General features: G+C 42.3%; 3 non-coding genes across 3 annotated transcripts; 2 read left to right on the plus strand and 1 right to left on the minus strand.

Moving 5' to 3' along the window:
* The first annotated feature begins 7,235 nt into the window (after positions 1–7,235).
* Positions 7,236–7,317, plus strand: TRNAS-GCU (transfer RNA serine (anticodon GCU)). Its single transcript has one exon. It is a non-coding gene; the product is annotated as a tRNA-Ser (tRNA).
* A 429-nt stretch (positions 7,318–7,746) lies between these two features.
* TRNAL-AAG (transfer RNA leucine (anticodon AAG)) lies at positions 7,747–7,828 on the plus strand. Its single transcript has one exon. It is a non-coding gene; the product is annotated as a tRNA-Leu (tRNA).
* Positions 7,829–8,202: 374 nt separating this feature from the next.
* On the minus strand, positions 8,203–8,284 carry TRNAS-UGA (transfer RNA serine (anticodon UGA)). Its single transcript has one exon. It is a non-coding gene; the product is annotated as a tRNA-Ser (tRNA).
* Between the last annotated feature and the right edge of the window lie 7,385 nt (positions 8,285–15,669).

A 15,669-nucleotide genomic window follows, 5' to 3' on the forward strand; every position in this document is an offset into this window, starting at 1 on the left:
AAAGGATTTGGGATGAGTCAGAGTGAGAATGGAGGATAGTTTGATAGAGACATGACATATGATGATGGGTAGATAAGTGTGATAAGATGAGAGCAGGAATTCATAGATATCTAGTATAACAACCCACCCAGGAGCCATGCAATGACCCACGAACATGCCAAGCACAGAAACAACATATACACATACATATATATATATATATATATATATATATATATATACACACACATATATACATACACACAGATATGAATACACACACATATGCACATACAATACATAATTAGAACCATGGATAAAATATACTTAGTCAAACAGGTATAAAGAGTGTGTGTATTTTAATGTTATGACATAGTAGCAATACATATTTTCTAAAGAAACTATATATAACTAGAAATATACACATAATCTTAAAAAAATATTTATCAACATAGGCATATGCAGTCTATTGTTGTTTGAATATGGTGGTTATGAAGGAAAGAGCCAACTCTTGAGTAGTTTTCTGAAGCAAAGAAAGTTATCTGTGGCTCTTATAGTTGGGGGTAATGAATTCCATAGTTTGGCTGCTTGAACGGAGAAGGATGTACAACCTATAGTCTTTTTCTTGCATGGTGGTGTTCTAAGGCGGGGTGCCAATCTTGAGCGGAGGTTTCTTTGTTGGATGTATTTGGTAATTTTGTTTCTGATAAAAAGCGGTCCTGTTCCATGTATAGCTTTGTGGGTGATACAAAGCAGCTTGAAAGTGCATCTTCTGGCAACGGGTAACCAGTGTAGTGCTCTCAAGGTAGGGGGGATGTGGGCTTTCGGCTTTACATGTAATAGTAGCCTGGCTGCGGAATTCTGGATACGTTGTAGTTTTTTCATAACAGATAGAGATGATCCATGGTACAGGCCATTGGCATAATCCAGTTTGGATAGTACAAGCGAGATAGTAGCTTGCACCTTGTATGGAAATCCGAGGTGGGGGAAGATGCGTCGTAAAGACTTCAAGGTGGTGAAGCTTGTTCATGCTAATTTGGCCACTTGGGCATTCATAGTTAACTTGGAATCCATGGTGATTCCTAGGTTTAACTTCCTTGGATAATTGAGGAGGTGGTCCGAGATCGTCAGGCCAGACGCACAGAGGGTCATAATTTTTCCAGTCACCACATATGAGTATTTCTGTTTTGGAGGTATTTAGTTTGAGATGGCTCCAGTTCATCTACTGATCAACGGCTCTGAGGCAACTGAAGATTTGTGAGTTTTCATTGTTTTTGGGGCATTCTAATTTAAGTAGTATTTGTGTATCATCTGCATAATTGTAGCATGTGAGATGGAAATCATTGATCAGTTCTGGTAAAGATATCATGTAGATGTTGAAAAGCAAAGGTGAGATGATTGACCCTTGGGGGACCCCTGCTTTTGTGAGGTAGGGTTCGGACGAGAAGGGGGGAGAGTGGATGATATTAGATCGTTTTTGAAGATAGGAAGTAATCCAGTCGAGAGCAATCCCTTGTATGCCGGCTTTGTGGAGTCTTTGAGTTAGGGTGTCATGGTCAACTGTATCAAAGGCAGCCGAGAGGTCCAAGAGAAGTAGTGCAGCAACTCCATTTCGGTCGACTGTGTTTTTAAGATCATCCCAGATTGCTATGAGTGCCGATTCAGTGCTTCTTCCTGGGCGGAATACAGGTTGGAAGTCTAGAATTGTCTTCAATGAATTGTGACATCTGGGCGAATGCTGCTCTTTCTATCAATTTGCCCAGGAAAGGTCCATTTGTGATTGGTCTGTAGTTGTTGGGGTCTTGCAGGTCTAGGTTTGTTTTCTTTAATAAAGGTCGTATGTATGCCTTTTTCAGGTCTACAGGAAAAGTTCCTGAAGTTAAAGAGTTGTTGATGATTCTTCTTACAGGTGTGGCAGCAGAAGTAGATAGAAGAATGTTGTTGAAGATTTGTGGTGGGCAAGGGTCACAAGGGCAACCAGGTCTGCTTGCTTTGACCAAATCCATAAATTCATCCTGGGATATTTGTTTGATGGACTGTAGAGGTTGGGTTGGTTTATTCTTAGAGGGTATTTTAGGAAAGGGGTTGGTGCTGATGGTTTTCTTCTGTTTAAATAGGAGTCCAATGTGTCTGCCTTGGTTGTGTAGTGAATTGCCAATTTGTTTGTGAAATCTTGAGTAGTGGGATGACTTCCTTCCATGCATGTAGGTTTTCGAAATTCATTGAGAATTTTATAAAATTCTTTCGTTGTAGATTGAGCATTTTGAATTCTGTCTGAGTAGTATCTTTTTTTAGCTTTTTTGATTGATGATTTGTATATCCTGTTAAGTTTGTGTAGCTGCAGTTTGTCTTGACTGTTGTTTGTTTTGAGCCAGGTCCGCTGCAACTTTCTGATTTGTTGCTTTATCTTTTTAAGTTCTGTGTTTCTCCAAGGTGTTGGTTTTCTTTTGTTGTGTTTAGTTTTTCTGAGTGGTATTAGGATATCAAAAGTTTCCTGTAGCCACTCATAAAGTTTTGGCACGGAATTAATTGTATCTAGATCTGTGTTTGCTGTTAGTTGTGTTTCTAAGTGATCCAAATTGAGTTTGCTCCATGGTCGATAGGTGTATGTATGTAAGTAGTTGTAGGGTGTGTTGATTTGTGGAGTTGTGACATTTTTTGAACTTGTCCTGATGAAAGCCCCAGACCTGTTACTAGGCCATAGTGTAGGGCAGAAACATGTTGGTGTTGTAAAAGTCACAGGACCACTGACATTCCTCATTGCTCCTTGTTAATGATTTTAATCTGTGCCCATCAATCCCATTAATAAAGGGATACCCGGGGTGAGGATGAGACATTTTTATTTCACTTAGGTTCCCTGGTCACCATAATATTTAAAGTGGTCTCTGGAACACGGTTGAGCCCACCCTGGCTTTTAAAGGCTGGGGTGAACCTGATGATGATGCTTGCCACTACTAGGGTGGGGTAGGGTTATGTATAAAAGTATACAATCTTTTCTGAGTGGCAACCACTATATAGGTGTACGTACTTTAAGTAGTGTTAGGTGGGAAACCCCCTTTTTTGTGGTTTTGTAGATTTATTTAGGGTGAACGTATTCCCTCTGGCCTCCATCTTGGTGGAAAAGACTCCCATCCCTTTGGGTAGTGTTGTTGGCAGGTCACGAATAAAGAAAGACAGGATTCAGTTTGCAAATAATATGAGCATTTATGAATAACGGCCGGGAGGACAGCACAGCTCTAAGTCTGAAACTGCCCTCCAAATCATCAACTCAAGCAGCCCTTTTTATATACTTTTGCTACCTTGAATGCATCTTATCACTTGTCATGCATTTTGATTTAAGCGCTCACGTGGTACATTGTGTCACTGCTTTCGTCAGCATAAAGCCGCATTTCTCATGAGAAAGTGTCTAATTACACATTTGCAGAAAAGCGAAGGTTACATATCTATCACGTGCACATTTAGTGAAAAACAGCAATACCTTTTATCTCACGTTCTAAGGCTGTCTGTAGCTCCACCTTTCCTAACTCCAGGCTTGGAGCCCTCCCCGACTGTCTGGCCTCCCTCCCACAGCTGCTGACCTTCTAGCATCAAAGCTTTTACATTCCTGTCCAAAAACTCCCTTTCCTCATTAACGTGGATTTGAAATGCGTGCCTTTCCTGTAACTATATTATTGCAAGCTTCTAGGCCTTTCTACGTGTAGCTGCTTTGTGGATAACTATGCCTTTGTCTCTCTTCTCTGTCTCCTGCACTGGCCTTTTACTTGGATGCCATGAGCACTCGGGCCTGTATTCCTCTCTGAGCATATATGACTCTGCACGTTTTCCTCCCAACTCTTGCTTTAGCAAAAATGGGCCCTCTCTTTCTATATTTTCAATAACAGTAGGCTGGGCCCTTGCAGTGTCCAACTTACCTTTACTTTACAGGCTCAGGCAATTCCACAGTGAAAATATGAGCGTCACACCAACCTCAGGAGCTGCACAACTAGCCCCCTAGTTAATGCGTGAAGGTTCTCGCTTCTGTGCCTCCAAAGGATTCCCGACAGGGCCCTCTCTTCCCAGCGCCTCCCCAACCTTAACTGACATGCAGTGAGTCTTTTATTGAACACTCTAATGTGACATCACTGCCGCTCCCCTCTATGGCTGATGTCACTGGAGAGTGCAGCACCTTGGATTCAAGGCCTTTCATTTCAAAATGCCCGAAAGTAAATGACGACCAAAACATAAAAGCTAAAAAACGATAATATTAAAAGTAAAGAGTCCTATCTATATATATATATATATATATATATATATATATATATTATATATAATGTATTGTGCCTACATTTGTAGGTCTGGGGTTAGCAAACTCCTTTTAATTTTACTGAAATTGCATGTATAATCTACATATAGGGCTTTCAGCCAGCCCTCTGCTGTGTCATTCGCATTATTATTCTGCCCACCACTACATACAGCACATGGCAATGGGCCATCCCACTGCAGTCATTGGCTAACTTCATTGTGACTCACAGCATTGTGCTCTTTCACTAGAAACACATCTACACCCAAAGGAGTTCCCTTAACGCCAGAGGCTGCTATGGTAAGCTGTGATTTTTTAAGGCAAAAATATAATTTCACTTTTAGGCATTTTTTTATATTGATAAGGGCCGGGCAGCTTCCAACAACAACGTTTTACAAACAGTCTGAAAAAAACAAATAATATTGGCAAAGTCAAAAGACTGAAAAATAATGCCAGACCTGTTGGCTCACATCATATGGTTACACACCAGATAGGATACCTTCCCATTTACATCTGCCCTCTTGCACACTTGAGATTTTGGAGACATGGCTGAGTCATGGCAACTCAACCTGCTCTGAAAGGAGCTCTATAACATGCAATCTAAACTTTGGGGTTTCTTGTTCTTAGCATAGCTGTAGGGAGTATGTTAAACTAAATGCATTTGCTTCCAAGTTGGAATGAAAGACTGTCTTTTCAGCCCTATAGCTGCATTCATTTTCTCACTAATGTGTTAAGTAAGCACCACAAGGGGGCACCCATAAAAGTAACATTGGTCTGTTGCCTGCAACTGTTTTGCAATTGACTCAAAACAACGTGTCACTAACACTGATGGAGAAGGTCACTAGAATTATGTGGCAGGAGAGAACCAAACTGTGTGGCAATTAAGACCAAATTATGTGGCAAGAGAAGGCAAATTATGAGGAGAAATGCAGCACATTTTGTCATAGTATTACTTCATTATTTTGTCATGTGTACCCCTGTTAACATTGTCTTACCAACATTTTCACCCATTGAGTACCACTTTAAAACTCAAATACAGCAACTAAGATACTGAAAGGTGAACAGTCAACCTTCGAGATGGGCCTTCCATTGTGCTGCAACGTCACTTCATTCTTAGTTACCTTTGATATGCTTGAGCTAGAGAAACCTTTTTTTAGATGTGCCAATTATGCAGCAGATATATGGTTATGTAGCAAATGCGGCAAATCCATAATTATGGGGGAAAATGCAGTAACCGCCAAATTGCATAATTCCACTGGCCGTGCTCATAGATATATAAAGAGCAGAGTTGGCCAATGTCCCTTAGAAACGTCAGGGCTGTTGGGATGAGCTAAGTAAGTTTTCATGTCAGAGGCAGAGGATGGGAAGGAGTGTAATATATGACGAAGTTTTACACATTTTAAATTTTGCCTAAGACAGCGCATGTTTTCTAACAGTGGGCTTAAAGGCCCCGATTGCTTTGGTTGTTTTAATTGTCACTCTCGTTTGCTTGCTTTTTATTGGTCAGTCACCATAGTCTTTCTTCTTTTTCATGTTTGCCCCTCCGCTGGGGCTTGGATGAGTTTCTTGTGTCCTTCCACTGTTCATTCTTTAGGTGCTACTTTGTTTATGCACTTTGCTTGTTTTCAGCTGTCTACCTTGTGCAGTTCTACAGTTCTGCAGTCCTCTGTGTTCCTCCCGCCCTCCCACTTTCGGTTGTTAATGTTGCTCACCACTACAGTCCTTTCCTCCTTCTGTAGTGTGTGTTGCTTGCCCTTACTCACCCTCCCTCCTTCTGTTGGCCATTTTGCTTTCCCTGAACTGCCCTCCCTCCTTCCTTTGTGATATTGTTTTCCCCCAACGTGGCCTTCCTCCTTCTCTTGTCTGTGTTGCTTATCCCCACCCCCCTCCTTTTGTTGTCCATGTTGCTTCCTGTCAGTCGCCCTCCTTCCTTCCTTCTGTTGTTCATGTTGCTTTCTCCCAATCCTTTGCCTGTTTGCTAGCTCCCAACTTTCCATTGTCTGTGTTGCCTTGCATTCCAGTCTACCCAACCACCGTCCTTCTGTTGTCTGTGGCAAGTGGTAAAGCTATGATGTGGTCAGCGCTGGCATGTCATAGCACTTTTTTTCTGACATTCTCTGTTGTCCATGTTCTCTTCCACCCTCCCCTCCCTCCTTTCCAGTAGAAATGTTTAAACAAGCATTTACATTGCAACTGGTCTCACATTTCGTCGAGTTAGAGCTATTAGTGTTGTAAACTCCTGACTGACTTTTCTTGCCACATTAATTGGAGAGAAAAAAACGAGCGTGATTGTGCTGTGTAAAACCAAGTGCGATCGCACTGTGAAACAAAGAGAAAAAGAAGTCCACAAACCATACAGAAAACACAGAGCCTCATATGTTTTTAGTAGTTGGCAGGTGCGCTCGAGGAGGGCTAAACACCGGAAAAGGCATGACATATGTATGCCTTTCACTAATGAAAGCAAGTGGATTTTAAAAGGTAAGCCCACGAACCAATGAAAGTGGCTGATGTAACACGAGCACGGTTAGAAGCCCAAAGAGAGATTACAGCAGGATCGGATCGCTTTGCGCTCAACACTAAAAAGCTGTAAGACAAGGGCAGCACTGGCAGTCTCATTTCACTTTTTTCTTTTCAGGCATGCTGACATTAGCCGGCTGCTATACACTGGCTACAAAACATTGACAAAGCCAAAACCTCTCATATTGAGACATATTGGCTTTACCATTGCTTGTTCTAAATTCTGATTTATACTCCCGGGCCCTGTAATCAATATCACCACCTCTAAAGTGCCTTTGCTCCTCTTTTTCCTCCCCAATCTGTGCTAGTCCGAACATGGCAAGTGTGGGAGGAGCCCTGAGATTGCTGTTTGTTTGACAGTTTTGTCATGGGTGGTATTTAGATCTAAAACATGAGATCAATGAAATACCATGTCTCCGTTTACATCCATGTACTATACAACGAACAGAAGGTGTCGTCTGACGAGGTGGCCGAGTGGTTAAGGCGATGGACTGCTAATCCATTGTGCTCTGCACGCGTGGGTTCGAATCCCATCCTCGTCGTTAGTTTTTATCTTCCGTGCTTGTGTAATATTATTTTTTAATCTGCATGAATCTTTTTTCTCTTCCGTTTCATCATTATTTTTAATCTGTCTGAATATGCGTTAGTGTTCACTTGGTCCCTAAGGAATTATCCTAATTTACTGCAAACGTGCTATGAACAATAACCAACCTTCTAGGATTATTTAGCGCCTATTTACTTTCATTTGAAAATGCATCAATATAATGACTGTCTGGTAGGGGGCGACTACGGTGAAAAAAACCTGAAAACATTCAGTAGAGTGTGCACGGCAAACCTTCGCTCATCGTTCCCTTATCCTTCTCGTACACTTAAACGTTTTTCATTGGTTTCATTAACTACACGTAGCAATTTAGTTCACCAAAACATTTTCTCCAACACACAACGACCTGGCCAGCCACGGATATCCTGAGGGTAGCGTGGCCGAGCGGTCTAAGGCGCTGGATTAAGGCTCCAGTCTCTTCGGAGGCGTGGGTTCGAATCCCACCGCTGCCAGAGGTGTTTTTTTTATTTTTATGTATTTGATTATGTTGTTTCATTTATTAGAATATATATATATTTTTAACACGGAGAATATTTATTTGCAGAAGCGAGCATTGGTTGCTTAAATTCATTTGATTTTTGTATCCTCTGCTCATTTTTCCTGACGTACACGAACAGTAGAAAATAGTCTAAAATGAATTGCGCGTAGGCTGCCATGTTGGGACTATATGCGCAGGAAAAAGTAAACATTCTAAATATATTCACCGAGATGATACGTTGAAGTAAATGCATAGTTTCAGGGGCAGTAGTAAAAACATACGTTTTTAATTGTTATAATAGAGAAAGAAGAAAAAAAAATATTCGAAAAAGAAGAAAAAAAAACATATCGTAGTCGGCAGGATTCGAACCTGCGCGGGGAGACCCCAATGGATTTCAAGTCCATCGCCTTAACCGCTCGGCCACGACTACTCATAACAAGTGAGGAGCCTTTCTCCCTGATGTCGCTGCGTGCAGTTCATATCAGTTAGAATTTTTAATACGAAAATTGCACCGCTAATGTTTTGTACTAAGAGACTACAGTTGAAGGGGGATTTTTACAACGCCTGGTGCCATAGCTAGAAGACTGTTACAGCCCAATGTGCAGAATTACAAGTGCTGGTAAACCATGAAAGCGCTAAATCCGAGTTCTTTCGCTTTATAAAAGAGCTTGGCATCACCCTCGGTGCTCAATGGACTTCACAGATTTCCAATAGCCATACAATGTGCAGTAGGGGAAACTTATTAGTTCTTGACAACATCGTGTATTTAAAAAAAAAAAAAAAACGTAAATAAGCATTGGCAAAACCAATATGTCCACCCTTGACAAGCTGGTTTGATGGTTATTTTTTTATTGCAAGCATATAGAACAACAGAAAAAAAGAAGTAAACATTATGTCGTTGCCTAAATGTGTCACATATATGCTTGCAATAAAACCATTTAATTAAAAAAAATAAACAACGCAAATCATTTCAGTTGTTCCGTATGGGTGCTTCCTAACACACAGTAAGTAGCACTTAGACACTCTTTTTAATATTAATACACGTCACTGCAAAATACGATTCGTATTGCAGCAAAGAAGGGGGACTCTTGGCTTTGAATTGCTGTAACCTGAAGTCGCAGTATAAATACACAACAATGACCACTACAATAACAATGGTTAAAGAAGGGAAGGAAAAAGGCATTGGCAAAGCAAAGTGTTGGCCCACCAGCCCAGGCAATGAAGCACACTTCTTTTTGGAACACAGGAGATGCTATACACCCATATTAACTGACAAAGATAGAGCTTGGGAACACTCTAAATGGCATCAGCGTCTTAAGGAAGTCAGGTTGGGGCACACAAAGCTGTTCTGGCAACTGGTAGTAAAAAGAAGCAAAACCCACAACTTCAAGTCTGAAATACACAACACACAAGTTCGTTGTTTGGCACACTTACATGTAATAGAATGATGTATAGACTATAATATGAAGTCAAAGTGAAACCCTACAAAAGACTACATCATGTACAAGGAGTTCGGATGCCTAAGTGTCTACATAGGGCCGATCTCACTGGTCTTCAGACCATCACCGTCTCGCTCAACATAAGCAAAGTTTAGGTAAATTTGAAGTTATTTTAAGACTGAAGTATTAGGGTCTACTGGTTCTCTTTATTCACACTCTTCTGTTTTTCTCACCTTACATCACTTAGAGCTGTGTTGATATGTGCTTAAACAACAAAGACCTTTGAATATCCTGGGAGGCGTGTCTTTTTGATTCACTCCCAGGTTTCCAACTTCTCGTAATTCTGGGAATGTGTCAAGATCCATGGATGTAGCATCGGAACACTCACACAACACTCATGGAAATGCCTTCCTTGCACAGTATAATGCTGCGTTACATTACTCAAGATTTAGGAAGCCAAGCAGGAACACGCAAGGTGGCCTTGCGTGGCTTCATAAATCTCACTTAAGGTTTGCGTCGCTCTTGCACCACGATGCGTGGTGGAAGAGCAAAGCAAACCAGACTATAAATATGGCCCTAGGTCATTTGCATGCTGAAGAAACATATGATCAGTTATGGTTGGCAAGTGTCCCGTAAATTTGTTCGAAGGACAAAAATGGAACCCGTTAAATAGTTGTAAACCCTTTTAACATTCTGCTCATGAGCTTTATACAGGGACAGCATTCCAATCATTAACAAAACTAAACTTCTGAGTAAATCTTCCACAACACTGTAGCCCCCAAGCACCAGGAGTAAAGAAGCAAAAGGATGACAGACATTGTCTGATGCTGACTATTTAAAGCAATTAATGCCATCCAGGGAAAGAAAGGACCAACTCAACGACTGGAAACAATGTCCATGTCTAGTTTTATGTGGCGCCTAGCTCCAGTCTATACTTAAGTACTCATAACTGGCAGAGAAGGGGCCTTAGTCACAGTGTTTTTGACATTCACCCAGGTCATAGATTTGTGAATTGAGGCTGAAGGTACTGGCTACTATACTAGCCTCCTATACTAAAGCAATTAGTCTCAAATACGCTCTAAAGGCCGGTGATTTGGTGGCATGTTCCCTCAAACGAGAACATTATTTTAATGTCTGTTTTCTCATTGTGAGGGATAAAAGCAAAGCAAAATTCTCTCTTGTATAGAACAAGTGGAGATATTAAGACCATCAGAAAACTTCATATTTGTAAAGGTCTCAGTTTTCTATTCACGAGAGTTCATTTAGCAACCCAATGCATTCTGGGAGTTGTAGTCCTGATTCACCTCAATGGAACTAATTTAGATACATTTACAGGTGATTCCAATGGTTTGCAGAAGAAAGACAGGGCTGGAATGAAGTTCTCCAGATAACATCATTCTATCTGGGAACTACAGAAGATGACTGCCTTAGGGGAGTATGTTGACTTTTCCGAAAGTACGTTTTGTATATAAAATTACATGGCTTTTTGCCACTCTAATTGTGATCGATTAACTGATCATAGCAAGGTAAAATCTTGTACAATTTCAATTGAGGATTTGGAAATGAGAAAAATGTTGTTTTTTAATGATTGAATCCTCTTTTTAAGGGCGAATGGTTGTTTTTTTGGATATACATGCTGAATGTGAAGTATCAGTGTCAGGACAAGGATGGTTTTAGATGCACAGGTGCTAAGTGATCCTGCATCATATGCAAGACCTTCCGGCTGAGCTAGCTTTTCAGTCAACAGCACACGGCATCCTGGGACTTGTGGTTTTGTCTTTACCTCTGCAAGGCGCAGCACATAAATCCAAATGAAGCAGGGCAAATAGGTCAGAAGTGTATGAAGGCTGTACATGGGGCATGGAACCACCTGCTGAAGGATGGTGCAGAATGCGTTTTTATTGGTGGTAGCTAAATAATTCTTTGTCTGAATAATTATTTTTGTGACCCAAATTCTGCAAACCTCATAGAATATGGCTTCTATAATAAAATTGCTGTTTTATGATAGTAATATAAAAATACATAACTTTACCCTACTGCCATTGGCTCTCACACGGTTATTTTATTTTCCAGAATAAAACAAGCATGCCTTTTAATATGAACGTACGTGCTCTGCATACAGAGGATCTGGAATCCCTAACAGCACTGACATCAAAATATATGCAAATTTCTGCCTGGTGACAGAAACTGACAGACAGAACAAGTCACAGCTCCACGTGTTCTCTGACTGCAAACTTTAGATTTTTACCTTCTTGTTTGTGATTGGCTAGACAGACCCCTGTCCGACTTTATTATTACACATGGGTGAACTTCGTCTAAACGTCTCCCTGTGTTTTCTGCATGTTGCTTTCCTATGGACCCCAGAGGAAAAAACAAGCATTGGCATAGCCAAAAGGTCTCACCTTTAGGATCTTTTAAGTGTTTAGCCATGTAGCACATTTTCCTGAGTGCTGTGTCGCCAGGGTTTGAAGAGCTATACAATTACTACACAGTGGGTCATGCAGTGTGATTCAGGCATACATGCTTGCTTCAGGAAACATTTATGGACACATTCCAAGGCTTTATAATGCACAGACAGAATGACAAGTGCCTTGATGCAAGTCTATAGCCCTATAACATTCTGTGTGCGACTGCATCGCTAGAATATTGAACAGCCTATGAAAAAAAGCACTGAAGTACTTTCCAATGGCAGAGATGTCACCATCCCTCCTCCTACAGGCCTGTATTCACCAGGTGCCCTTCTCCAGAGTTTTCCATTCAAAACACTACTCGCACTATCTGTTTATCAGCAAGCTCCCGGCCCCACCCTCTGTCCCAGCCCTCTGTGTATAGGAGCACTGGACGCAGCAACAGCAACCAAATGCTCCCGTTTGTCAGGTAGAGGGGAAATGATGAATAAACAGGGACGGTGTCAGCATCACTTAATCTCCACGTACCTAAAAATAAAAAAATAAACCTGACCTTGTGTAATGTAACTGGCACTCTTGTAAAGCGCTTTGATACCTTCGGGTCAGCTGAGTTCATAATCAATAAAAATGGCCTCAAAAATTAATCTGACCTTGTGTAATGTAACTAGCGCTCATGTAAAATGCTCCAACACCTTTGGGTCAGTCAAGTTCACACAATATAATAAAAAATGCCTCACAGTCCCTGGGGAGCTGCAGTGACTGTGCTTTGAAATTAGAGTCTTGAGAGTAGGAAAACGACAGGAAGAGGCAGTGGGGCGGGCATGCAGCGACATGGGAGGAGGTGGGAGGGATGAGTGCTGCTCCCATTTGTCAGGTAGAGGGAAAATAATGAATAAACAGGGGTAGCGTCAGCATTACTTAATCTCTACGCACCTACAAACAAAATAATTAACCTGACCTTGTGTAATGTAACTGGCACTTTCGTAAAGCATTTTAATACTGTAGGTTCAGTCCACTTTGCGCTCTATAATGATGCCTCTAAAAGTTAACCTGACATTGTGTAATGGCACTAGTGCTCATGTAAAGTGCTTCAACACCTTTGGGTAGCTAAAGTTCACAGTACATAAACAAGCGGAAGAGAAAATGTGACAGTAGTTGCCGAAGCCTTGCCCTTAACTATGCTGCAAGGTTGGGCTGCTGAAGGTCTGGTGACCGAGGCTCGCTAAAGCAACAAGCAGTGAAGTGGGAGAGGTTTGGGGGAAATCCTTGCACTTTGAAGTCAGAGAAAATGAAAAAGGCTAATTTAAAAACAGCGTCTGAAGTGTCTGACATCTCATCTCAGTATTTGAATGGGCCTGGAAGATTAAGTGATGGGCGCTGAAGCTGAACCATCGAAGACTGGTAAACAGTGACACGAGGGGGAACCAAAGGAAAAAATAGTCCCCCAAATTAACACATAAACACAGATGCATAATGTTAACAGTAATTGGGGCATGCTCCCTGGGAGGAAACTAAACACAAAAAGGAGGGACAAAGAGGAAGGATTAACCCCTAGCAAGCAAGCATTTCTGAATGACAACTGAAGGGATGAAAATAAGGCAATGGGTGGGCTGTAAGCGCACAGAGTGAATACATCATGTCTTGAAGAGACAGTGCATGCGCTGCCTAAGCTCGACCTAAAAAAGAACCAGCGGCAAGGGTGTCAAGGTGGGATGTATTTCTCTTTAAATTAGCCCATAAATCCGAAGATAAACCATTGTGCATGGTCTAGGCAGCACACAGGATTGAACACTGCCTGTTATGCCCATTGTCTGATGCATGTGTACTTTCTGACCTAGTTTGCACATTAATTTACAATTCATATTTAAATTGACTGAGACAACTTGTCATGTACATTGCAATACATTTGTTATATTGTGCTATACTCCAGCTGCTTTGTTCTCTTTTCATTAAAAAGATATTTGAAAAACAACAATCTTTTGATGGCCCCCTGTGCAGCAAGAAAGAATAACTCAATGGTGACTCAAGTCCTGGATTAATTTCTACTAATCATCTGCGGTGTACCCCAGGGTTCGTCCCTCAGCCTGACCCTCTTCAACGTCTACTAGTCTCCGCTCGCTACCAACCCTCAACCTCAACATCATCTCATATGCTGATGACACCCAGATGATCCTCTCCCTCACCAAGGACACTGCCAAGACCAACCTCCACGAAGGAATGAAGGCCATCGCGGAATGGATGAAGAACAGCTGCCTGAAACTGAATTCCGACAAGACTGAGGTCCTCATCTTTAGCTTCATCCCCTACGCATGGGATGACTCCTGGTGGCCTGCCACATTGGGAACCGCACCGATACCCGACGACCATGCACGCAACCTGGGATTCATCGTGGACTCTTCACTATCTATGACCCAGCAAGTCAACGTCATCTCCTCCTCCTGCTTCAACACCCTCCGCATGCTTCGGAAGATCTAGAAATGGATCCCCACTGAAACCAGAAGAACAGTTACCCAAGCCCTCAAAAGCAGCAAACTGGACAACGGCAATGCCCTCTATGCAGGATCCACAGCCAAACTCCAGAAAAAACTGCAACGCATCCAGAACGCCTCCGCATGCCTCATCCTGGACATCCCCCGCAACTAGCACATCACAGCCCACCTGAGAGACCTACATTGGCTCCCTGTCAACAAGAAAAGCACCTTCAAACTCCTCACTCACGCTCACAAGACACTGCACAACACCGGACCAGAATACCTCAACAGACAGCTCTCCTTCTACACCACGACCGGACAGCTTCGCTCTGCCGACCTTGCCCTCGCCACCATCCCACGCATCTGCAGAACAACCACAGGCGGCAGATCGTTCTTGCACCTCGCCGCCAAGACTTGGAACACTCTTTCCACCCACCTGCGTCAGACCAAGGACCGCCTTACCTTCAGGAGACAACTCAAGACATGGCTGCTCGAGCAGTAGCAGCCGCCCCCCTCAGCGCCTTGAGACCCTCATGGGTGAGTAGTGTGCTTTACAAATTCCCTGATTGATTGATTTACATGCAGCCTCGTTCTAAAAGGGGAAACTTCACAACATAAAGGAACTGCCTACCACAGAAAGATACATCTCTGCTGCAGTGACTGTCTCTCAGCACACCTCAGTCCTATCCATGTCCTGGCCAGCACTGGCCTCTATCTCCTGGCCTAGCCTAGCCTATCTGTGTCCCACATGCCTCATCAATTATAGCAGGAAACAAAACACATTGTATTGTGATGTTTTATGACACCAGTTTGTCACAAACAATCGTAAACAACCAAGAACAGGTGGTGACTTCAACTTCTCTGAGGCAGGGGACACCCGGAGGACACCAAATAGGTTCTGCCTGGCAGCTTTTCCCTGATGATTCTGGCTTGAGGGCCAGTATCGAGCACATACCTGTGCCTGCCAGCCAGAGACAGATAACTGGAGGACCATCAGCGGGGTGAAATGTTGTAGTTTGTTGTTCTCTTCTGTGTGCAAGATGCTTCCTCCTAATGCTGCCATGCTTAAGCAGGCTCAGCGACCACCTGACCTCACTCCTTGGTGATGCATTGCGGCAGTGTGACTCTAGCCTGTTGAAGTGGGATAATACTGTCAACAGCCAAAACTGAAAAGTAAAAAAAAATTCAAACCTTTCCCTTCCAGAATGCCTGTAAGGCCTTGTTAGGACATAATTTACCATACTTTAAAACTTAATTTATTTGAAAATATGATGGAAAATGTGTTTTAAAATACAACATTTTCACCAATTTCAAAACAAATTACTTGTGGTAGAACCACCAGCTAGCCCCTCTTGCCTGTATCAATCAACATAATTGAGGCAAGGAAAGCCAGACCAGGCCCTTAAGTTCAAGGCTGAGAAGTACTACATGCGCTAATCACTTCACGCTCCTGCCAGTCCAATAAAGTCACCAAAACAACCTGCCTCTGTGTCACAG

Source organism: Pleurodeles waltl, chromosome 12, assembly GCF_031143425.1.
Source record: "Pleurodeles waltl isolate 20211129_DDA chromosome 12, aPleWal1.hap1.20221129, whole genome shotgun sequence".
NCBI classification, from domain to species: domain Eukaryota; kingdom Metazoa; phylum Chordata; class Amphibia; order Caudata; family Salamandridae; genus Pleurodeles; species Pleurodeles waltl.